Source organism: Ambystoma mexicanum, chromosome 5p (assembly GCF_040938575.1).
Source record: "Ambystoma mexicanum isolate Mex_15411 chromosome 5p, UKY_AmexF1_1, whole genome shotgun sequence".
NCBI classification, from domain to species: Eukaryota; Metazoa; Chordata; class Amphibia; order Caudata; family Ambystomatidae; genus Ambystoma; species Ambystoma mexicanum.
In genome coordinates, this window is record NC_090930.1 from 592,524,112 (window position 1) to 592,549,046 (window position 24,935).

Here is a 24,935-nt window from a genome sequence, read left to right on the forward strand (position 1 = left end):
TCTGCTAATTGCAGAGCCAAGATTTAGCCAAAGTATGTTGATGCTACATCAATACAGAGGCAAAGGAGTCAGCCAAGCTGCAGTTTCACAGCTTCCACACTCTTTGTGACAGTTAATTTTTTAATCCAAAGCTTAATCATGTCTATCTAAAATTATTGTCTGCTGATATGTTAGCCCACACCTCAGCTGCATCGCTCTTTTCAGCTTTTGCCAAGTATGCTGTAACGTAGCGTGAAACAGCTGTTATGTTATCAACAATATACTGCCAATCAACATTAGCATTCTAAAGCTGAGAAATGGCAGGATTGTATTCATTTATAAATTGGTATTCTTATATCTCTTTTCAGGTGGTATGTATTTCTAGGAAATTTGCCAGTTACAATGCGTTGAACACATGCAAACACTGTATTTGCTTGACCAGCTGGGGAAACAGGCCAAGGACATCCAAATCTGCACCTAGTATATAGTAGTATTCTTTACTTTTACATTTTCTTTGACAGTCCCTCCAACATTTGTGCATTTGAAACCTTTCCACTTTGTTCCATAGATCAGCATTGACAACAGATAGTACCATATTTTTCAAGAAATTGCATTGTGCAGGTATCACTATCCTCACCAAACTGTGGAGCATCTTAACCCACAAAAGCATATGGATATGTGGAGCTCCACGTGCTTGGTACACTCGCCATCAACAGTAATGTTCCTCAATGCCTAGTGGACAATTTTTTGTATTACATTTAAAATGTAACATTGCTACAAATCGGTGAGGAAAGAATCTAGATACACTAACAGGGTCCATTGGACACAATTCTGCTTGTGTCATGTGTGCTATACCTTCTTTGGTTGGATTGCTTTTCTCAAATCCAGTCTGCAAGATCATTGCAGCCATACTCAGCACAACTTAAAATTACAAACCAAGTTGAAGGATCTAAGTTTCGTTGCATCGAAGCACAGAATGTCTTGTATAACAAAATGTATTGGTTGCTCTCATAGTGTCAAGGATAGTGGTAATTTGCCCTTTAAGAAAGTCATTCTTTTGTGTTACCTGTTGTACAATGTAATTTGCAGAAACATTTCAAAATCTACTTCCTGTTTGAAGTGTATGGGTATGGGCAACAGAATAGCACAGTGCTGAAAATTCCCTTTCATAGAGCAAGTGAAACATTTTTCAATATTAGTATGGAATCTGGAATCCTCAGAATACATAGGTGCACAAGGGTATTCTGAGGAAGAAGTTGAAACTTCCTGATCATCCAATCTGCCTTGTTTTCTGGTGGGAAAAGGCACAGGGAAACAACAAGCTTCTAGAGTTAATTCAGAGAGACTGAGTGGTGCACCGTTTTAATTCAATCACCCACCACTTCTTGTCAGTGTAGAGGATGAATAGTGTAATGCTCATACAAACTGTTACCTTCAGCAACAGTAAAATGCAGAAATTGCCTTTCACTGTTCATCTCTTTTAATCCAACATCAAGAATAGACTAGTCTAGTACATTCATACTGTCTTTATATAGTTCAATGTGATTGCCTAGAACATCTAAAGCTCGCTTTATTTTTGTGATATCAATAAGCTGTTCCCATACATTTTTATCCTTTGTAGCAATAACATTCATCAAAGAAACAACATTAAGATCGTGCACCTCAATGATGAAGCTTGTGACAAATCAGTTATGTGCATATTCACACATTTCTCTGTTTGAGTTTTATAGAATGAAGGTGAGACCAACAGTTCTGTAAGGAATTGAACTTCTCTTGCTAACAAACATTCTTGGATCGATTAGAGCGGTGTATTTTGAAGGAAGTGTTGGGCCTACCTAAATCAGTGCCAATAAACGTGATTCGGCTGGAATTTGGCCTGCAATCCTGGTGGTCCCAATACATCTATTGTTTCGCTCTTTTTTAAAATAGGTACGATTTAGAAAAAGATGTGTTAATTTTATGATGATGATGATGGATTTTAATGATTCTATCTCTCGGTGGGTCTTGAAAAATGTGATTAAAAAATGGGACAAGATTTGGGACATTGATGACCTACAGAGGCTGAATCGATATAAAACCGAAGGTGTGTTATATGCACTGTGTACGCACTTCAGACTATATTTAAAAGAATGTCCATCTGCTAGTGCTCGCCCATGGTACTTAAAATGTAGATATATAATATTCCTAAGAAATAAAGAACTTGTAGAGTCTGTAAGGAGCAGAGTATGGAGTACTTTTTCATCTTGTATAAATGTTCTTCGATGATGGAGACCAGGATAATGTTTTTTTTTAACCACATGTTAATTCTATCTCAGAAGGTATTGTTATCTCCCTTTGGAAGAGATTAATGGCTGGTTCTAAAATGTGTCTGGTTTTAGCTTTGGTGATGTTTTTCATTAAAGTTTGTGATGAATTGTCCACTGTAACCAAGAAGGGAGAAACACTTTTAAGCATTGATTTATGATTCACTCTGATTCATAATTCTAAAAGTATGTGTGGTGAATTTCTAAATTGTAATCTTGTATCATCAACATTGCATTGTTTTAGTCATCTTGTCATAATTGTAAGGGTTGTTATGAATATTGTATAATGTATTATTAAGGTTGTGTAAGGTATTATGTTTACCATGAACACAAAAATAAGAAAAAGAAACAACAAATCATAAATGCCACCTTTCACTCCCCTAGTGTTCAAGTTTTCTTGCAAATGTAAAGGTACCTTCGACACTGTGGAGTAATTACTTTTTAGGAAGTTTGGATGTCTTTGTTTGTAGTCTTACAATATCTTGAAAAGGATGATGTAAAGTTCAATACTGAATATTAAGTTCAAGAGACAGCAGTATATTCTCAGGTATTGTATTAATTAAGAATAGGTATTAATTCCATTTAAGTACAAAAAGTTAAAGCATCCACCAGCCCCGGTGGTGAGCTGGCCCCAACTGTTACACTAGGTACATAGAATGTAGATTGACAGTAAACATTCCAAATTAAATTCCAAGTGGTGACATCACACCCCAGCTACACACACACTTTCTGCTAAGCCAAGCTAAGCCAAGCCAGATCTCTACATATCTTCCCCCTTTCACAATGTGGAACATAAGGTTCAACACTCCCAGGAACACTAAACATAGGAGAACGAGAAACCACCAATCACTACAACCTTACGTAAAAGTATACCCACTTCCAAGCCACCTCACAGTGCCCCCACAAAGCACTCACATAACCAGGTCCAAAATAAATACTGTTGGCCAAACAGCTGCCATTCCAAAGGGAACCAGCCACTTCCTACTAACTATCTAAAAAAACAATCACCACTAGCCAAACCATCAATACACATAATCCACAAATGCTGCCTAGAACCAGACAACTCACTAAAATTGGAAACCATGTCAAAACATGGACCCCTAACTCAATCCCAAAACTTATTCCATAAACCAGACTGAATTGGACCACCACTTAAACCCGCATTGCATTGGACCTCCACGTATTACTCTCAGCCCAATACGTCAGCCAAAATACATATGGCAAAGTACACAGACACTAGCCATAAAACTAACCTCACTATGACACCATGGGGATCATTCTGACGTTGGAGGTAAGTAACTATCCTTACCGGCATGGCACAAATAGCGTGTCCGTGTAGTCAAGAGCCCACTAATAGAGGGCTATTACGACTTAGCGGGCACAAGTTTTGCGCCATGCTGGTAAGGGCATTACCGCCATGCCATAAAAGGCCAGAAAAAGGCCCTTAGCGGCATCATGCATAGCGCAGATTGCAGTACCGGCATGAACCAATACGGCATTAGCGGCTACCGCTAATAACGGTCACCGTAAATAACCGTAACCAGAAGTAGCATCATCGCACAGGAACGGGAAGGAGCGCAGTGGCCATCTTTAAAAATACAATCCATTGCCGTCCTCAGCACACAGGACCTGTGGGACATTGCTGTTCATGCAAACTCATCCTCTAACACACCACAATGCCAAAGGCTGTTAAGAAGGGCGCCTCCCACCATCACGAGGAGCGCATCAATGAAGATGAGCTGGCCATGCTAGCTGAGACCCTGCAGGAACATGCTGACATCTTGTTCGCCCAGAGCATGAAGAGGGAGGGCATAATTCACAAGAAAGAGATCTGAGCACTTGTGGCGCAGAAAGTAAGCACAGTTGGGAACACAATGCCCTATAAAAGACTGCAGGAAGAGGTGGGATGACTTGCGGCTGTGAGTACGGAACATACTCTCTGCCAACAGGAGCCAGGCAATGGCAACAGGCGGAGGAGCCAGCTTCCCCATCAAGCTGTCCCGATGGGAGGACATCTGTGCTAGCCTGATTGGCATTGACGGCAAAGAAGGTGTGGGAGACATGGAGTGTGGTGCCACAGCATCGGCAGACGGAGGTGAGTGTCCTAAGAAAACACTTTAATGCAGAGTCTGATGAAAGTCCACCACTATGTCTGTCCAAAGAGGCAAGCCATGGCCCAACACACGCACGCTACCAGCAAAGTTGTTGGATGCATCACAGACACATGCAGTTTCCTGCAGCAAGGCTATGCCGTACCTGACACATACTACACACAGATGTAAATGGCATAAGTCACACTGCATGCAGGACCCAAAAAATATGGATATCCCATACCATACGTCTTCCCCAACATGAGTGACCCCGACATATGCCTGCATCACCCACCCATGTATCAAACAACGTGATCATCCAAAATCAAATGCCTATTACCCTCGATTGTGTGGATGATCAATTGTACAAATGTATGTATGATGCCTATCAAACCATCACTCATGCCGTCCCTCTCTTCGACCCTCACAGGCTCAGACCATAACAGCGATGCCCAGGGCTCACTGCCGCAGCAAACCACACCCCGAAAGAGGGCCTGGGATGAGGCCAACCGGTCTTCCAGCTCGAAGGGCCAACCCAAGACCCGCCGGCACCACCATTGAAAACACCTCAAGTTGCCAGGCCACCGATGCTGCCAAGGGCCGTTGAGGCGGAAGCGCCAAAACCTGTCGCACAGCCACAGGAAACAGCTGAGGCTCCACACTCCGCAGAGTCCAGTTTGGCTGGGGAGGTGGCAGCAACAGTACCCCAGGCTGAGGAGGAGGCACAGGAAAGGGTATGGGTGCCCGTGGAGGACGATTCCACCGAACTGCCCGGCACACCCAGTCCACTGCCATCCCCCCAAATCACATCTCTTGAGTCAGACCACGGCACCACCCCAGAGCACTCTGGGGGGGAGTTAATTCAAGGGGCCATTAGTCCCATAGTGGAGAGCAGTGAGGCCGAACATGAGACCCAGGCACCGTCCACCTCCACAGGTGCACCCTCAGGGCTGCAGTGTTATGAGCAGCTGACTGCCCTTGTGCGGCAGTTCATGGAGGACAATGCACAGGCAAGGCAGGAGTGGCGGGAGAACATCGTCTCTCTAGGCAAGAGAATCAGTGATAACACTGCCTCCATGGGCAAGATATTTGCGGAGAACACTAGCCGCCTGTGCAAGGAGGTATCCGCCCTGCGACAGGTACCCAGCTGCATCGCCAATGCCATGGAGTCAGAACGTCCGGCAACCAAGTTTGAGCAGGTGGCCACACCATCCTCATCAAGCTCTACCCAGACCAGCCCACTCTGTAGGTCGTTAGACACCCTGCGCCGGCCGGACATGCTGCCACCAGGTCCAGGGAGAGCATAAAAATAGTCTGGCCAGCCTGACTAAGGCATTAGAGACTTGTTGGGACATGTGTGGGGGAGTTGTGGGGCGAGGGGGATGGGTTGAGGGTTTGTGGAGGAGTTGTGGGGGGGAGGGGGGAGGGGGTGTGGGGGAGTTGTGGGGGGAGGGGGTGAGGGTGTGTGGGGTTGTTGGTGGGGGAGGTGGAGGGGTGTGAGGGTGGTGGAGGCTTATTGCATTGTTTTCATTGTTAATTTCAATACACTTGTTGTGTCAAAAGCAAGACCTGAGTGGATATTCATCATTGCGCATGTGTCATTTAATCATATACAGTGCATAGTGTGCATGTACCCCCACACCAGTGCCTTCTCTCAAACTATCATGTCACCCTCTGCAGACTTGTGTGTCAGTAATATTGTGCAATCACTGACTGACCCACATAACATCCCTCCTGTGCATCGGCACCGCAATGATGTGCAGCCACTTCTTCTTCATCCCCTTCATCATTACCAGGTGGTTCCAGTCCAATGTCAGGGGGCGGGGGCATGTTGCATCGATACACAAGTCATGCAGCATGACACATGCCATGATCATTTTTGCCACCTTCTCATGCCTCTAGAGGAGTGCCCCACCCGAGAGGCTAAGGCAGCGAAACCATGCACTCAACAGGCCGAAGATCTGCTCAATGACCACATGGGTACGGGCGTGGGATCGATAGTAGTCCTCCTCGTGCCTGTTCTGTGGGTTATCGGGCAGGGGTGAGGAGCCACGTGATAAAGGAATTGCCACTGTCACCTCCATGGGAGACAAAAAAAAGGTATATGTCAGTCGATTCATGATGGACAGCTGTACTAGTCACACATGCCGGCAGATTATCGTTGGCCACATGCACCTGGTTGTATGCACGCCATTTTTATGACCCTCAATGTGTCCTGTGCCATGGAATAATAGTGTGGGTTGCATCTTAAAGATGATGCATGGTGTGCTCTGCCGTCTTGTTGCTCATGCATTGTGTACGTATACAGCTGTCCATTTAGTGATGTGTAGCGTTCTGTAAGATTTTCTGATGGGGAGCGTTGGCAGTAGGCTCTGCAATGTTAGGCATTCTGCACTGATTTTTCCCATGGTGACATGCAGCATTCCTGTGGTTGATCCGGGATATCGGGCACAACAATGTGTGATGATCGTGCTGGCATCTCATACCATCTGCACCTTGTTGGAGTGGTATTGCTTGCGATTGCGGTACACCACCTCCATGGCATGCGGGACCACCAACTCCATGTGGGTGCAGTCAAGGGCACCTGTACAATTTGGCATGCCTGCCAGTGCATGGAGGCCACCTTTTGTTTCAAGAATCTCCTGCGGAGTCCATGGTAGGGATTTGTATTCTGTTTTGTGCTTGATGAGGGCATCCAGCACTTGCTTCAGGAAGCAAGTAAATAAGGGTGATGATATGCCATGCATGTGCCCCACTGTGTGCTGGTAGGTGCCTGTGGAAAGGAAGTGGAGCACTGACACTACCTTCACTAGAGGGGGGATGGCGGTGCGTATTTCAATGAGGCTGACAATGTCGTCGTGTAGCATGCCCACGATGGTGTCGATGGTGTCCCGGTCCAGACAGTACAGTGTGTGGTTCTGCTCCGGGGTTGGGTTGAAAGGACTGGCTCTGATGTTTGGGATTGGGGGCTGCCTGCATGGTTACGCTGGCTGCACTGGTGGGGCATGCTGGGCCTGTCTCACCCTCCTTCTTCTGCTGTGTCTCCTCTGTGATGCCTGCTGTTTCTGTTGGTGTTGTTGCTGGTGTTGCAATGCAAGTATGTCCTCCAGCTCAAGTATTGATGCTACTATTGTATTAATCTTGGTGTGGAAAGGGGTGTGGTGTGTGGGTGTGCTCCTTTTGTACAGGCCCAGACTCCATTGCCTCCACCTGTGCTGATGGTGTGCACGTGTGGCAGTTGGGAACACTGCACATAGCATTTTACGGTTGGTCCGCTATGCCAGTATTTAAGGCATGCCGGTATCCACTTTTAGCACCTTCATGATGCCGGTATTTGCATGTCCGCCTGACTTGTGATGTCCTCCAGTTTACGGCATGCCGGTATTGCCGGCATGAAGAGTCGCGTGCCCGCGCCCATGCCGCTATTAGAGGCACCGTTATTTACGGTGCTGCTAATAGCGGGTTGGCAGGTCAGAATAGCCCGGAGCGGTAAGCGATGCCGGTAATCCTTTACCGGCATCGTTTTTACCTTACCTCCAACCTCGGAATGACCCCCCATGTTCCAACTTACTGCCATAACTAGAGTGTACTCTATACCCAGCAAAACAACTGCAGCAAAACAACTGGACACCCGAGGCTAAATGAGATCCTTAAAGACAACTAAAAATGATACCAGACAGTGAAAAACATCTGAAATACTCACCCTGTGACCCAGGAAACTCATCCCAAACTCTCAGAAATATATCCAAACAACATCCTGAGCTTCATCTAACACTATCGGGTACACAATAGGATAACCCAAAACTCAAATGAGCAACCCACACTTCCTTAACTCTATGGGTATAATCAGCGCCTTGCTGATCTCCAGTGTTAACTCCCAAAATGAACTAAACAGCCAGCCCCGGGAGAAACTATCACTTACAAAGGTAACCACAAAGCAAACATCCCATCGCTTAACTATCTGGGGTGAGCCCCTATACCTTCGCTTAACTCTCAGGAATAGGAAACACCCAATTTTATGATTAACACCTAAACACGCTCTACCCCCGGACACTTATGTCCACACCCAGAAGGCAAAACGGGTCAGCCCTCCTCCAAGAAAACAGATAACTCACGTTCATCTCCTCTCACATAAATGTGTATTGCATTCTCCTCCCGCACCCCCAAACCCACCGCATAACTCTTCGGATCGGGAAGCTTTTCACTGCAATGAGAATAATATCACTTTAAAACACATATTAACGCGAGCATAAAACTAGCCTAATTGCATTTTCATTTAAAAGATCTTTCCATGTCAGCCACCATTACAGCACACACATTACAGCACACTCATCAAAACTACGCTAATCACTAAATTAACAAAGGCCACGGCAGGCAATTCTCCACTCCACACTCAACCGGCCTCACATGAACTATCTCTGGTATTCCCTGTCATAACATTGTAGGTCACGAAAAAACAACAGGAAATCTGGATCAAGTTCTTTCAGGACTCTGATGCTCCTTTCCACTTTGTTGTCACCCAGAGCTGAATCCTGCACCTTCCCCTCATACAGAGTATAATCAATATCGTGAGAAAAACATCCTTCAGTATCACAATACTTGTCATGTACAGTCTCTGGCCCTGCAGTACATTCAGAATCATCTGCCAACTTGAGAATTTTGTTTTTACTTCTTCCTTGCCGTGTTGTCGTAGACTGAGCATAACACTCATATATACTGCGCTTCCTCTCGCCTGTACCTCTTGGCCTCCTCTGTTGCGAACATTCTGCCTCTTCCTTTTTTCTTTCTTTCTTTCAATTATCGGAGGTGTGGGCGGACCCACGCAGGCGCTTCCCCATCCTAAAGGATAATGTGCACCAGACCCACCAATCATTACTTAGCTTACATAAACTCACAACTCCTCCCACCGCCCCGTCTGCCTCACAAAATCCAACATCACACTGCTCCTCCTCCTGCCTCTCACCCCGTCACCTCCCAGCAAAGTCCTCCCACTCAGCTTAGCCACACCTAGCGCAGTCAACCGAACCCTCATCAATTCTCTTCAACATGTCTCTCACACCTAAGCAAAAAATGTCCCACAGTCTCAGGCACCCCACACACCGCACAGTCCCTCGACTCACGATTCCCCACTCAAAACAGACAGTCATTCAGCCCCACATGCCCTATCCTCAACCGATTCAGCATCACCTCCTCCCCCTCCTCCATTCCAGACTGCCTTGGCCGTACTCTAAGCTGAAGAACAGCCCCACGTGACCCTATTGTCACTGGCTCAGCGGGCATTGGCTGCTCGCTGTGTGGATCCTCTGCCTCACGTGATTCACTGGTCACTGGCCCAGCAGACGTTACTAGATGGCCCAACGTCATCATTCTTTTTCAGTTCTCCTAGTGTGAAGAGTCCCGTAGTATAAGCAGTTCCTCATACTTCACAGCCCCCCACTCCAGCCCAGAGCAGTCTTATATGGCAAGGTCCAGACACTATACAGGTAACTCTCCATACTACCCGCCTTCCAGTTAACACCGTAATTGCTGTATGTGTCTCAGTATGACCTGCCTTCCAGTTAACACCGTAATTGCTGTATGTGACACCTTCTCTCGTGATTATACAATGCACAACTTTTACACACCCGCCCGAAATAGCGCAGCTGCCGCAACACTTCGGAAAAGGCCTCTGTCGTAGACGCCTGTGACATTCACTGATGCAACCCCATACGCCTATTGCGGCCGCGACAGTCACTGGTTGCAGCCCCAAGTGCCTGTTGTGCTACAAATATGCACTCTTACTCCCCCTTTCAAAGGCCGAATTTCCGAGGCTCACCTTGTGTCCTGGGGCTGCGGGGCTGGTGGATGTTCCTGGGTCTGAGATGCACCATTCTTCGTGCTGCTGGGCTGTCGAAGGGCCACTCTCCTTTAGGCTGTGTTGTGTACTGCGTACACCGTTGTACGCATGCGCGAACCTCACCGAGGGCCGCGCATGCGCATTAGTGGAATAAAGGCGGTGACCCGGCAGTTTGCGCCGGAGACCGGGATAGCAACACGTCTCTGGCGTGTCTCTTTGCCAATGTGTGTGTGTGAGCCCGTGTGATGCAATGCACTGGCGACGAGGCGGACACAGTGTTTTCTCCGTTCCGACAGTATCGGAAATACGGAGCTTCACTCCGTGCTCACGAACCTGCTCGCACGGCTGGCAGACGTCCTCACGTCGGTAATTATACTCGCTAACAGCAGTGGTTGCGGCCCGGAAGGGTGCCTGTGCGCCATCTGCCTGTTTTGCACTGTTGCAAGTGAATTTTTGGACAATCCACAGCCCAGTTTACACAGGGCTGTGGCACTGAAGAAAAAGGCCACAAAAAAAGGAACTCTCAGGCCCTGCTACGCTCGGGAACCGGATCACAGTTTCACCGGACACCGACAACCAGTGAGTACCAGTTGTGATGGGGGAGGAAACGGATGAAGAGGGTGCCGCTGCCCCGATACCGCGCAGAGCGGCACCACTCTTGCCCCCTTGCCACGCACCACTCTTGCCCCCATGCCAGAATTCGATACCACTGGTCATGCATCGAAACTAGGACCAAAGTGGCTCCTGTGGATTAAAAAGTTAGACATGCATTTTAAAGCTTCGGGGGAAACGGAAGATGAAGCGAAGATTGCCATCATGATGTACTCCGCAGGGACTGAAGTCCATAAAATCTATGATTCCCTCCACATCCCGGTGGTGACCTATGTTGCAGTAAAGCAAGCGCTAAAGGACTACTTTCTCCCGTTGGCGAACGTTGACTATGACAGGTTCGTCATGGGGGCTGAAAGACAAAGAGAGGAAGAATCATTGGATAAATTCTGTGCTTGCCTCAGACACTTAGCGAGCTCATGCAGATGGGCCAACGAGGAAGAAATGATCCGCAACCAACTGCTGCAGGGATGCGGCTCAAGCAAACTGAGGAGACAAGTCGTAAGGGAACCGGGATTAACCCTCTAGCAGATTCTGGACATGGGTAGGGCGTATGAGTTAGCAGAGGCCAGAGGAACAAAAATGGATGTGGCCACACATTCCAGGAAGGAGGAGGAGGCATTTGCTATGGGAAGATCCACCCCTGGTAAAGCAAGATGGACGCAGAAATCAAAAGACGCCCCCTTAACTACAGGTACCTCTTCGTAATGCTCATATTGCGGATAAGACCCTCCCACACAGAGGTGATTGCCCAGCAAAATCGAGAATCTGTGGCCGGTGAGGAACTGCCGGTCACTATATGCGAGAATGTGCAGGGCCACAGCACCTGTGGCGGCAACCAGGGGTCCTGAGAGGTTCGGCAGGGGCGGTAATCGCAATGCAAGGGGCACAGCGTCCATTGACCAGGAATTTCAGGACCTCAACATCGCCGAGGAAGAAGAGGAGGATGATGAAATCTTTTTCATCTCTAACATCGTGCAGAGTCCTGGAATGAAAAGAAAGCCCACATGCACCGTTAACATTGGCGAAACACCCACTCCAGTTCTCATCGACACTGGAGCATCAGTTTGCGTACTTGCCAACAAACATTATGATGTACTCCCAGGTCCCCCAGTCCTGTCACCGTCCAAAGCACAAGTCTATGCTTTCGGGGGAGATGCCCCATTACCAATCCAAGGAGTGTTTGTAGCCCCTGTAACTCATGGACAAAACAGCATCAAAGCAAGATTTTTTGTTACCAACATAAGCCCACATTCCCTGCTAAGCTGTGCAGCATCGGAAGCTCTGAACATTGTCCACTTCACTCTTGCCGTATATCACACAGATATAGACTGCCTGTTGGAACAGTTTGGGGATCTATTCAAAGGAATAGGAAAACTCAAGGCCGAACCCATACGTCTACACATCGACGGGTTGGTAAAACCGACAGCTCTAAAACACTGGCGCATACCTTTCCATTTGAGAGCTCAGGTAGAAGAGGTGTTGCAAGCACTGATAGAGCGAGACATCATTGAAAGAGTGGAAGGGCCCACCCCCTGGGTCTCCCCGATCGTAGTGGCCCCAAAACCCAAACAACCGGGGGCAGTACGCATCTGTGTAGATATGAGACTACCAAATGTCGCAATAAAAAGAGAACGTCATCTCACTCCCACTTTGGACGACATTGTTGGTGAACTTCAAGGAGCCAGAGTGTTCTCTAAACTAGATCTAAGAGCAGGGTACCACCAGCTGGAACTCCACCCCGAATCGAGATATATTACGACCTTTACAACTCATGAGGGGCTATACCAGTATAAAAGACTTAGTTTCGGAATATCATCTGTGGCAGAGGTCTTCCAGAACTCGATCAGGGGAGCTCTTGCCGGTTTAAAAGGGGTCATAAACATGTCCGATGACATCCTGGTTTTCGCAAAGTCGGAAACTGAACATCTAAAGCGTCTGGAGAATACCTTCAAGAGATTACAAAGCCTAGGACTCACATTGCACAAAGAAAAGTGCGAATTCTTAAAAGACAGGATAGAATTTTTTGGATTCATACTCCATGCCGGAGGCATCTCCCCGGATCCTGAGAAGGTGAAAGACATTCGTGAGGCGTCCCCACCAACATCCCCAGCTGAAGTTCGCAGCTTCTTAGGGATGGTCAACTATTGCGGACGCTTCATTTGAGATTTAGCCTCCCTGTCAGAACCCCTGAGGGACTTCACCAGAAAGGAAGTACCGTGGACATGGACAGGGAACGAACAAAGGGCATTCACAGCTATCAAAGAGGCTCTTTCCGAACAAGAAACCATGGCATATTTCAACCCCGATCGGGAATCCGAAATAATAGTTGACGCCAGCCCGGTGGGACTAGGGGCAGTCCTTATGCAAGCGGATCAACAAGGGTTGATGTGACCCATAGCAAACGCCAGCAAAGCCCTCACCGACACCGAGAGGCGTTACTCCCAAATTGAGCGAGAAGCCCTGGCAATATTGTGGGGTTGCAAACATTTCAGAATATACATTCTGGGGAAACCAGTTGTAGTTGTAACTGACCACAAACCCCTGATAACCATCATGTCCGGCACCTCATCTAAACCACCCCCTCGTATCGAGAGGTGGATGTTGTCCTTAATGGAATACGGGGTCAGGCTACTCTATCGCCCCGGTACGCACAATCCCGCGGACTACCTGTCACGTCACCCAGGCAAAGGAGGTCACAGCGATAACACTGAGGTTGCAGACTGCGTAGAAGTAGTTCACATGGCTGTCGAGTCAGCGCTACCCATCGCTCTGTCAAGACAGGAAATTGCCGAAGAATCCAACTCCGATGAAGCATTTCTCAGAGTGAAAGATGCAGTAGCCACGGGAGCATGGAGGGAGATTCTCATGAACAATACCAGGAGAAATGCGGAAGCACAAAGAGACTTACAAGTGCTCTGGAAAGTACGACACGAGCTATCAGCGACTCCAGATGGTGATCCCCAGGTCCCTAGTGACAAAAGTCCTTCAACTCGCCCACAACGGACATCAGGGGATGACAAGAATGAAAGCACGCCTCAGGCTAAAAGTATGGTTCCCCGAATTGGAACAAAGAGAAGAGGAATACGTAAGGGCTTGTATCCCATGCCAAGCCACCAGCCCAATGGAAAAGGGGCCGCCCATTCAGTCCATGGATCGGAGCTGTACACCATGGGGGATGGTTCATGCAGATTTTGTCTCTACAGGTCGAGGACTATACTTTCTAGTGGTGACTGACCAGTGGTCTCGATACCTGGAGGTGGAACTGGTCGAGTCCACGGCAGGAGATCACACTACCCTGGCTATGGACAACATTTTTACCACCCTGGGTTTCCTCTCGAGATATGTTCGGACAATGGGGCACCTTTCCGAGGGCAACAATTTGCTCGCTATTGCGAAGAGAGAGGAATACATCATAGGAAAGTCACCCCGCTCTGGCCGAGAGCCAACGGGGAAGTAGAGCGGTTCATGCGCACGCTCAATAAAATATTTCGCATATCAGCAGATGGAGGAGAAGATCTACGGTGAAATCTATTTGACTTTCTCCGGGAGTATCGCGCAACACCGCACCGATCCATGGGAATTGCCCCCGCCGAGGCACTCTTTAAGAGGATTCCAAGAGGACTAATACCTGAATCCGAAATAAGACGACCAGGGGTGATCAACGATGAACAGGTAGAGGCAGAAAGAACCACCCAGAATGAGAAGGAAACAACCAGACGAAGACTACCAGAAAGAGAGATAGCAGTGGGAGACACGGTACTGGTGCGTAACCGGAGGTCGGAAGGAAAGCTATCTATGACCTATGAGACACAACCGCTCGGAGTAACACACGTAAAAGGATCAATGATCACAGCTGCCAACGCCGGGGGAACCATCACGAGAAATGTCTTGTTCTTTAAGTGCATCAAGCCAGTGAGCAAGGATGCAATGGCAGCTCAAGCGACTGAGCCTGCAGCCGAGACTCCGCCGGAGGTGGATGAACCACCAGACAGTTCAGGGACACCCGAAACATCTGAGGACAGAACACGCAGGTACCCGAGCCGGGCGGAGCGAGGACCCCCACAGAGGTTCAAAGACTTCATTATGGACCCTGCGTCGTAAACGACAAGATCCTGGTAACTCAAGTCCAGAACAGAACCCGTTGGTTCGACTGTTTATTGTTATCTATTATTTTGGGGGGAAAAGGAGGGATGTTGTGTACTGCGTACACCGTTGTACGCATGCACAAACCTCACCGAGGGCCGCGCATGCGCATTAGTGGAATAAAGGCGGTGCCCCGGCAGTTCGCGCCGGAGACCGGGATAGCAACACGTCTCCGGCGTGTCTCTTTGCCAATGTGTGTGTGTGAGCACGTGTGATGCAATGCGTGTGCCATAATACCCACACACACACTCCAACAGGCTGCATCTCCAGACCCCTCAGTTACAGCTGGCTTCTTCCTCACCGCTGTAACACGTTGCTTCCTCCCCGTGCATGCTTATAAAACGAACAGCTTATCTTCAAATCGAGTGTGCTGTGATGGTTCAGCAAGAATCCATTTCGCCAATGTAAAGTTCAATACTGCATATTAAGTTCAAGAGCCAGCAATGTAATCTCAGGTATTTTATTAATTAAGAATAATTCCATTTAAGTATAAAAGGTAAAGCATCCACCAGCCCCAGTGGCGAGCTGGCCCCAACTGTCACACTCAGTACATAGAATGTAGATTGACAGTAAACATTCCAAATGACATTCCAAGTGGTGACATAAAACCCCAGCTACACACACACTCTCTGCTAAGCCAAGCTAAGCCAAGCCAGATCTCTACAGATGACTAGTTTGCAATGCTGTCACCTCAAACATGTTCAAATGTTGCAGCAGGAATTTTTAGCACATCCATTTTGTTTAATATGCTTCTTGAAAGAAATGTTCCTGTTTTTAAAACACTGAAACAGTATTTGCACACAAATGTGCATCACTTGTATTGAATCACTCTTCGGCAAAAAAGTACAGATAAAGGTCTTTCCAAACATAATCTAAACTGTCTCAAATGTTGTCCTCTATGTACAATTGTTGGACTTGTTTTCTGTAGATTGAGAGTCGACAGGACACACAAACATATGCTGGTTTTTTATTTGGCAAGACTCAAAAATTGTCCTTCCTTGCAATACTCATGAAAAATGTGATCCTTTGAAAGCATAGGATCATCATGGCCACTGCTTACAAGTGATTCTTATACATGGAAGTAATATTTGAAATTAGAGGTTTTTACCGCCTTTGGGGGCTGATTCATGGAACAAACGTGCGCCGAAAATCTCAGCGCAAGCTGTCGCAAAGTGGCGCAAGAGTGAACAAGCAAGCGCATGCCCATGCGTGCGATTCAAGGAAGGGCCTGCGCGTGTTTTCCACTGGTTGTGTGTCAAATCTGTGCGTGGCGCACACGGGCGCACACGTCATTGCAACAACCCGAACGCTGTGCGCGACGCGCACAGGGAAAGCGCATAACGTCAGCGCACACAACAAAAAGGGGGCGGTTCACGGGGCGTAACACGCGGAATGGGGAACAACGTGTGAAAAAGAAGGCATAACTGGGGAAGTACTGCAGGGAAATACACAGAACGCCCACACGCACGCAAACAACTCGTATTCATGGATTCGAATACGGGAAACAAGCACACGCTAAAAGACACGCACAGGCGTCAACACGTCTGCCACAGGAAGGCAGGCGTAAGCTTCCCCGTGCACAGTATAAAAGTGCGTGCAAACAACAAAGACGCATATACAGCTATGATGAATGCCCCATTTGTCGCAGCATTGATCGTGGGACACACCGCAGGAGGAGGAGAATAGCCATGACCTGCATTTTTTCCCCCCGGACTAGCCTTTTTGGGATACCTGACGACCAGGTCTATGGCAGGTATAGGTTTCCACCTCGTATCATCCTAGACCTGGTCAGGGAGTGGGAAGATGACCTTACATCCCTCACCCTCTACTCCCAAGCATTGAGCCCCTGGGTGAAGGTGCTCAATGTCCTGCATTTGTTGGCCACTGGGTCATTTCAGGAGACTACTGCCATAGTAGGGGGGGTCTCACAGGCCACGCAGTCACGCTGCCTACACCAGGTGTTGGCAATCATGACTGCACGCCCCTCAGTTCGCAGGCACATATACATGCCCAGAACACCCGCAGAAAGGCAGGCCGTAGTCCAAGACTTTTACAGGGTGGCACACATCCCCAAAGTGCTCGGTGGCATAGATTGCACCCATGTGGCCCACTTCCACCTAGGGCCACTGCGCACATCTATCGAAACAACAAGCACTGGCATTCCATCAACGTGCAGGTGGTATGTGATGCAAAGGGAATCATCACCTCTGTCTATGCAAACTACCCAGGCTCCACCCATGACACTTTCATATACAGAATGTCCGCCCTGAGCCGGGCCCTGGAAGCTGGGCAGCATGGCGACACAAGACTCCTAGGTGAGTACAAATGCCCATGCACATGCATGCATGTCACATACAGACAAATACACAAAACCCAATAATCACAACCATTATGACCTCTCCAGGGGACAGTGCCTACCCTCTGAGCAACCACATGATGATGCCAATCCGGAACCCCACCACACCACCCCAGGTAACAACGCTGCCCATATTGCAACCAGGGGCATAGTGGAGCGCACATTCGGAGTGCTAAAGTCACGCTTCCGCTCCCTTGACCACTCTGGCGGGCAGCTACTCTATGCACCCCCAGTAGTGTGCAGGATCATTGTGGCAGCATGTGTCCTGCACAATGTTGCAACACGGCAGGGCGTACCAGTGGACATGGTGGTGCCCCCACATCCCCAACCACAGGCACAAGTGCTGCCCATGGGAGGGGATAGGGCACGTGGCGAGGCAGCCCGGACCCAGCTTGTGGCCACATTTTTCACCTAAACTCCCACCCCTGCGGAGTGCACACAGGCCTGGCACATACCCGGTGACAATCGATGATGACAAAGAGACAGTCAACTGTCACAACCTTACCACCCAGAGAATGTTGCCATGGATGTGCTACATTGTGTGCATCCCTAGCTACTAAAACACAAACAATCGTGTGTGACCAAAAGGAACACATGCAAGGTGTGCATCACACACCTCTGCAAACAGGCCATCACAATCCCTGGTATGTCATCCAAACCCTCCTAAACCACATCACCCTTGTTTGACACACCATCACATGGCAAGCAATAGGAAAAGGCCAACACATTGTCAATAATACACAAAGTGACATGTGATAAATGGAAATTGCCTTCACACAATGACGCCTGTCATGGAATCTGATGAAATGACTGACCAACAACCTCCCACACAAAACAAGTCATACCCAAATGCATTTCAACAGTAGTAGCATGAACATATCAACCAAAGCCTGTTAACATGCAAATTGGCCAAGGCAAAATCCCTACTCCTGAATACATGTGATGTGTGCATCTCCTCCAACACACTGCTCAGCACACCGCATAGTGACCAGCCATTGTGACAGAGACACACCTTGAGCATCACATGAAAAGGACAAAATAACCAAATAAATAAACAATTGACACATGTACAGGATCCACAAATGGTCATAGATCATGTGCTGCTGGGACACAGTGGTCCCCAGAAGGCAAACTGTGTGCACATTTGGACATGGAAGGGTGGATGTACATGTGGTGGAGCATAGTGCGACTTTGTGTGTCAGTAGGGACATGCACTCAATACATGCATGTCCAATCAAGTGACCATCAGTGTCCTCTACACATCACATGTGAACATTGCCCATGTGCACAACCCAGCATGGCAAAACACACCAATCCCCTCACACCTGAAAGGTAAACACAACACAGGAACAGGCATTCACCAGCAGAACACATCATGTGCATAGGACACCACAATATCAATGTCAGGGTGCCCATCACACTGCAGGCCACAACAACTGCCCAACAACTAAACACCCTCCCTCATTCACATATCACCATGACCTACTGAACAACCATGTCTGGGGTATGTAGCCTTCTTCCTTGAAGTCTACCTGGCCACAGGATCACCCTACCCCTTTGTCTCTATCTACTACCTTGCGTATAAATAGTGCCCAGCACCCTCAGAGGCCACCCTGACTGGAAAACATACCAAATCGAAGAAAACTCAAAGGAGCCAAACACACAAGCCAGCCAAAAAGACTGTAGGCAACAAAAAACACTTGAAGAGTCTCCAGAAGATGACTTGAAGTAGCAGTACATTTCAAAGCACATGTACAAGCACAATGATGGAAAAACCAAGTTAGCACACTTAAACAATGCTACAACAGGATGTGTACCATGTTTGCTACATAATATACAATGATGCCGCAACAACTGATGGGTAGTGTCACTGCTCCGGTGTCCACGCGCAGAAGTGGCACAAACCAACCACCCCCTCTGTGGTCTGGGTGCCTGCAAGGTCAAACTTACACAGGCCTCTGAGACCACGGTGGGGAAGGAGGGTCAGGGATATGTTGACTGGACAGGCATTGGTATTCTGGATAACCGGAAAGAGGGGCAGGAGAGGGGAGTTGGATTGTCAAGGGAAAGTAGGGAAAAGACAAATATCTACTATTCACAATAACACATACTCAATCAGAAAAAACATGTACATCATGCACATTGTAACAAATGACTCAAATGGAAGTCAAAGAGAGACTTATCTCTGGGGTGAGTGCTGGCCTCCTGCCTGCGCACTCTCAGGTCTGGTAACAGGAGCAGTTCAATGCTGCAAAGATAGTAAGAGTTACCAATCTGTGTGTGTCTATAACACACACACACACACACACCACCATACAAGCCCCAAAGCAAGTAACTCCTCCACAAACAAACACTCTTGTCTGCTTCGTACCCATACGTAAGATTCCCCCCATGATGGTTCATACACTGTCAATGCAGTAAGTCAGGCACACGTGGGCGCATGGCAAATGGAAGAGCAATGTGTCAAGATTCACACATTATGCAATGGTCCCTGGGTAAGCAGCTACACGCATATAGCGAAGTTCGACTTCAGTACAAGTAGTGTTCTGGCATCCCCCAAATAAAAGAGGTAGTGCATGTGTCAATTTGAACATGCAAATGATATGCACTGCATACCAGTCTGTCGCTCGCTGGGTGTCCCTGTGCGCAGCTCAATTTTTCTATGCTTTGAACGCAAATGGCCTTATACATCTGCTTCAATGGAACATGCTGGACTGGGGGATGTGTCCGACAGCCCCTGCATGTGCCCTTGACAACTTGGAAAGCAACTTGCCATGTGTCCACCAACTCATCTGTACTGTGTGCTTCAACACCAATAACTGTCCAAGCTCACTGTCAGTGGCGCTACTTAGCATGCATGTGCAACAGGCCTAGTAGAAAGTTGGCTGTGGTGTGTGCCCCTTGTGCTGCTCACCTTGCATGGAGTTCCTGAAAACACGTTTGCTTCTGTTGGATGTATGAGCGCAAGCTCTGTGGCACTGCTAGCGCACACATGTGCATGTCTGCACCACCGAACGTGGCCAGCTGCCAGATGTACACTGGCCCATGTCTGCCGTCAAAGGTGGTCTGGAGGCTCATTCTCCTGCAGAAAGGGCACAAAACACAAAATTAATGCAGGAAAGTCACTTGTGTGTGTCTCTTCATGCTGGCTGTGACTGGACCATGTCAGAGACGTACATCAGATTCCATCCCACCATCAGTGTGACTTTGACAGGCAAAGGGTGGCGGACACTCCCTACAGCTTAAAGTGCATCAAGCACATGTACATTGAAGAAAATAAACATACAGCCCAATGCATAGCAATTAATGGTCACCTGATTCCTGAAACCACCCATTTCTAATTCTGAAATGCTGTCGATAAGACCCCTACAATCCCCACTAGGGGTGTTAACACAAGTAGTACAGCAGCAGACAGGCCACAGATATGACAGTCCAAAGCCCTTGTGAAATAGACTGTAACACCGAACCATCCTTGCAAGCCCTTGGATAAGGGAAGCAGGAGTGGCCTATGTGAGTCAGGACCCCAAGCTGCAAACACTTACACGAGACAAGCTTAAAGGGCCCAGCTGGAACAGACAGTGGATGCTTTCAAAAGCCACAAAGAACCACACCGTCACATGAAAGCACAATAGACAAGCAATTTTAAACTATATTAACTAATTACACTAACTATGAAAAAAACCTACATTACCTAATTAAACTAACTATCAAATGGAATGTTAACTAACTAAACTAAATTGAAAAATCAAAAATGTCCACATACGACCCTGGGGGTAGGCACCCAGGAGGGGTGAGGTACAGGGTGCAGCTCAACACCCACATGCGATGATGTTGAGTAAAAAAAAAACCTCCATGGGCTCAACGCCTGCACAGCCTGACCTCTGTGGGAGATACCTCGTCGTCCGAGTCTGGCTATTCCTGAAAAGGAGGACGTGGCACAGGAGCCTGACCATGCCTAGCCGCAGCTTGCCCCTCGTCGGCAGCAAGTCTGCCGGACGGGTGAGCCTGGTTCTGTGCGGCAATGACACGTAGGTCTGCTTTCAGAACCTCCCGTGATACGCATGCTTCCTCTTGCAAGGTAACACGTGTAACACAGAGTTCTTCCTGCAAGGCCTGGCTGGACAACTGATGCACCTCCCGGCAAGCATGTAGCTCAGCCGAGATGGTACGCTCAAGCTGCGCAAACCTCTCCTCTGACCGCACCCTCTGGGACATCAAGAGGACACCCAGAGTGGATCTGAGGGTTTCATACTCAGCCCTCAGGGCCTCTATGTGTGCCTCCGTGTGAGCAGCAATTGCTTGACGCAAAGACAACATTTCAGCCCGGCGTGCTCTGTCTGAGCCTGCCATGCCCAGCCTGTGAGAGTGGGCCGTGGACTGTGCCGGCCGCTGCTGGAGAAGCACCTGCCTGGCAGGGGGAGCACGGATTGGGCCACACACTCCATGCTCACAGCGATGTTTGCCATTGCTGCCCCCTGGCGTTCTGCATTGGCAGTCATGTCTTGCTCCCACTCAGTAAACCTGGGTGGCGCGCGGCCACCGCGCTGTTGGACTTGACACCTGTGGGACCCAAGGACCAGCCGTCCTCGTTGGGTTGGCACCGCCCGTAGCTGCACAACGACATGCCCCCATCGACGTGATGGCCCAGGCCCATCAGCGACTGATGTGGAGGGTGACCCTGCATCCCGATCCACCACAGGCGGAGGACCCACCACTGTCTGACCCCTCAGTGCAGGTATCGCAGACAGAGGAGTGTCCATATCAGAATCACTCACCCCTGACGTATGGACCTGATGCACAGCCAACTCGACATGGACATCGGAGTGTTCATCCGGGCTGGACTCATTGCCAGCCAAAGACAAGATGGACTGTAGCACATGTGGGTTTTCATGGTCTACCACCCCACGACCCCCACTAGTGCCGGGTTGCTGTAGTGATAACAACCCTGTTCCTGGCATGACAACACCATCCTCCGGCTCCATTGCATCATCATCTGAAAAGTAGAGAAAAAATAAGATCAATACATATGTTAGAAGAACACAACACACATAGACATCACACAGACAGAAAACACATGAAGCAGACATTTTACACAAATAAGAGAACTTGCCATTCATGCCGGCTCAACTTCACATTTCTACTGTGCTTAGGCATGTAGAAGGGTGTTATGCCACTCAGAAGTGTCTCGATGCAGTGCAGATCATTTGTACGTTACTCACTATCTACATGTACAAGTACTTCATGATGTGTATCAGAAAACGTGAAGGCAGTGCAAGGTCAAGTTCAGGCATCACGTGCAATGTGCATGCAGTGGATTGCACGGCTACAAGCAAAGCAGCCCTCCCCCTAAGTGGAAATGCAGGGATGCCTTGCATGGTATAAAAAGGATGACCAGAGACCTGTGTATCGGCAGACAGTGTTGACTAGCATCAATTGCATCATCCGTGTCAACTGACAACACTGCAGATGATGATGGGACAGTAAGCAGGCCACATGATGAGCCCTCAGTAGTACACCCACATGTGCAGAAAACACTACACCAGTTGGACAGAGTCAGTGGGCCTGAAACAGGCTGAGGCCTGTGACCCACACAGACTGCCACACCCTAAATGTGTGGGATGCCGGACTGAGTCACAGTGGCCATGGGAAGGCTGATGAAATGCCATGAAATGTAGGTCTCCCTGGACACGTACTACAATGATCATCCAGTCAAGGACACATATGGGCAGCCATGGAATGCATATGGAGCATGAATGGGCACTCATGTCCCTGTGGAGCATCTAACATCTGCACAGTCCAAGTGAGACACCCTGCATCAAGTACAAAGGATGTACCCCACTGCATGTGTCTGGCAGGTTGGCTGGTGGAAATTAGCATTTACACAGAATGCATGGACATGCCATTGCATTACAGCAAAATGATGCAGACCAGTGCAAATGTGATATTGGGGTGCAGGGGGGGTGGAGGGGCAAGGGAGCATGCCTACGTGGAGTACTCACATTCAAGTAGAGGACACATGCACGTCAGTCATGCAATGACATAGTCCTAGTGCTGAGAGGAAGGACACCCCAGGCTACATGCAGAAGGGCCAGTGAGCTGGAACATGTACTGGAGGGGTATCCAGGTGACCAGCATGTGAGTAGGGTGCAAGTGTGGTGATGCGGACAGTCCCCGTCTGCTCCACATGTCCACCATCCTGCAGAGCAGCCATGCATCAGTGAAGCATTGCATTACTTGCACATCTGAACCATGTACACATGACATTTAGTGGCAGTCATGCACAACACATCACACAAGTAAAACACACATGTCCTTGACAAACACGCAGCAACACTCACTGGACTGGGCCTCAAAGTCCGGCATCTCTCCCACTCCTTCGACCGATTCAGATGGTATGAACTCTGCAACGAGTGACTCGTGCGGAGTGAGGTCTTCCTCCTCAGGTGCCGGCCCACTGCCAGTCACCAGAGTCATGTTGTAATTTGAGGAACGCTTAGCCTTAGCGCTGCGTTTGAGGTAATTCCAACGCTTTTTGCACTCTTGCGCTGTGCGCACCTCATGGCCGAATGCACTCACATGTTCCGCAACTTGCTTCCAGTGGGTATCACGGTGGGCAGTCGTAGTTTAACAATTAGGCCCCACTAGCATGTCACGGTTGAGGTCCCGCATGTAGTCCACGGGGAATCCAGTTCCTGCACACAGAAAGGCTTCTTCATCGACGTGCAGGAGATTGTGGCTGTGTGTGGGTCCCAGCCTGTGCTGCAGGTGCAACCTTCCTCCTCTTGGATAGTGGCGCAGACTGATCAGTATGGCCAGTGGCAGCAGAGGATTGAGCCAAGGGAGTGGCAGGTGGAAGGACGACCAAAGGCCTGACTTGCGTCAGAGGCTGCTGGGTGCCCTCGAATGAACCCTGCTTAGCAACATCCGCTCTGGCAGGGTCATTGACCGCGACTGTCCTGGTTGGTAGACTCACAACTGGGGTGTTGTTGGCTGAATCTGCCCCTGCACTTGCCAACACCGGGCTGGTCGGGGCAGCAGATGACATTACTGCCCCAGGGACACGTGTCCCAGTCAGGTCAGCCCTGCATGCACCTACGGTGTTCCTCCTTGCCTGTTGGAAATCTTCCATGGACTCTTCAAGTGCCAACGCAGCCTGCGCTGGCAGACCCTGAGCCTGGGTTCTGGTGTCCACAGCTGCACCTGCAGCTATCACTACCCTTGGGCCCATGGCAGTCGATGAAACGGACTGCCGGGTCACATGGGTGCCAGTGTCAGATGCAGAAGCTGCATCTCCCGGAACCACAGAGGGTGGTGGTGTTGGGGAGAAGCTGGATCCCCCCCCAGGGCAGTGGGGGGCCAGCAGCCATACCCTCACCAGCTATGGGAGGCCCCAACACCTCCCATATGGCCCCCAGAAATGCAACAGAGTCCCAAGCAGGCAGCAGCATGTTTCAAACTGCATTTATTTCTAGGCAAAGAAAAAAGAAAAGAGAAAAAAAAAAAAACACAGAGCATCGTGCACATTGAGAGTTCAGGCGCCGTCTTTTCCCGGGGGCTGGCTTGCAAGCCAGCTTTCTAATCACACTGCAGGCTGACCTCACAGAATTGGATCAGCT